Raw genomic sequence first — 1708 nt, forward strand, 5'->3', positions numbered from 1 at the left:
TAATTAAGTTTTCTAATGTGTATCATTAAATTCATTTTAATCATTATTAAATTAATTTCTAATATATTTTTAATATATTTATTATTACATAATAATTTATATTTAAAATATTAAATCATTTATTCTATACTATGTTTTATTCTTCTTTTATCTATTTATAATTCTCATCACTTGATCGTTTAAAAAGTTATTAAAGAATAACTAAAGCAATAATCTTTTATACTATTTATTTTATTTTAATCTTATTTTTTATGATTTCTAATTACTTGATCGGTTATTAAATAAAGTTAAATATAAAATAATATATTTTCCTTTTACTTTTTATAATAATTGTAACATTCCAAAATATAGTATAAACTATATTATATAATAATCACATATAATAATAAGATAAATCAGTTATTGATAAGAGATTAAAGTTTTTTTTTTAACAGTACAGTTATCTAAAAATAACTATAATATTAAAACTTTTAAGCGGAAATCTAATGTAAAGCAAAACTATGTACAAGACCGAACGATATGTACTAACCTGGTGGATTTTCTCTTTCCAGAGCTTGCTCCACCGATACCTCTTCTCCCACTGCTCACACCCATAGGATGATCATTGCAAAGGATAAACCGAATGGTTGAACATGGCAAAACAGAAAAGAAGGGTAAACTAGTGTAATTTAATAGTCATGTTAACATATAATTCAATAAATAGATAAAACACTCATAAGCAATGCATAAAACATATATATACATATTGACCGACCCTTTTACTTTGACTGTTCAGACTGGTATGAATATGTAGCTTTGGCCGTTCGTGCACTCGTGGGTGTAATAACTGGAAAAGTCAACAACTATCACACGAGGATAGCCCGTTATCTCTCATCTAATGTCTCCCCCCTTAGACTAGGGCCTTATGCTATTCTCACGACATGTGTTACCCATCTCTACTTGAGACTTAGTAACCATTAAAATGTTAGGATGAACGTCGTGGATTATGCTGTCCATATTCATACCTTACTACCACATCAAAACCAAACACCGAGACATTCCTCCTTGGAATTCTCTTTCATATCTACTTTTAGAAATCTCATACCACACTACAATATCAACATTATTTCTCATGCATAATATATTTAAATCACCGAAGTAAACACTCAAAGTACAATATAACCATAATCCTTTTACNAACCGAANGCTTCCTAGAAAGGTCAAATCNAACGGTAACAACTATCACCTATGAATATGACCAAACAGTCAATCTGAAGAGTAGGGCTCAAACATAAGCCTAATACAGTTTGAGGGTCAAACACTTAGAACAACCGAACACTTAGAGCTTAGATTGAATACCAAGAACTTAGGCAGAACCCATATAACTTAGAACGAACATTTAGTGTGAGACCGAACAATCATTCACTATCCAAGAACAGGACCGAACGGTCCATTTTAGGTAATGTTAAAGAAGTGACCGAATATTATTAAGGACTGACCACTAGGAGAGGGACCGAAGACTATAACATTTAAATTCTATAACAAGGCCGATAATCAACATTAGACCAACTCCTAAATGGAGACCGAGCCCCATTAAGGGACCGAGCTCTAATTTAAGACCGAACGTTACAACAGTATGTCCGAAAGATATACTTAAATGAATACTAACTATACACTGACGACCGGTTGCACCGAACGGTCAGGCTTACCAGTTAATTGGGCCGAATTA

The sequence above is a fragment of the Vigna radiata genome, chromosome 8 (assembly GCF_000741045.1).
Source record: "Vigna radiata var. radiata cultivar VC1973A chromosome 8, Vradiata_ver6, whole genome shotgun sequence".
NCBI classification, from domain to species: Eukaryota; Viridiplantae; Streptophyta; class Magnoliopsida; order Fabales; family Fabaceae; genus Vigna; species Vigna radiata.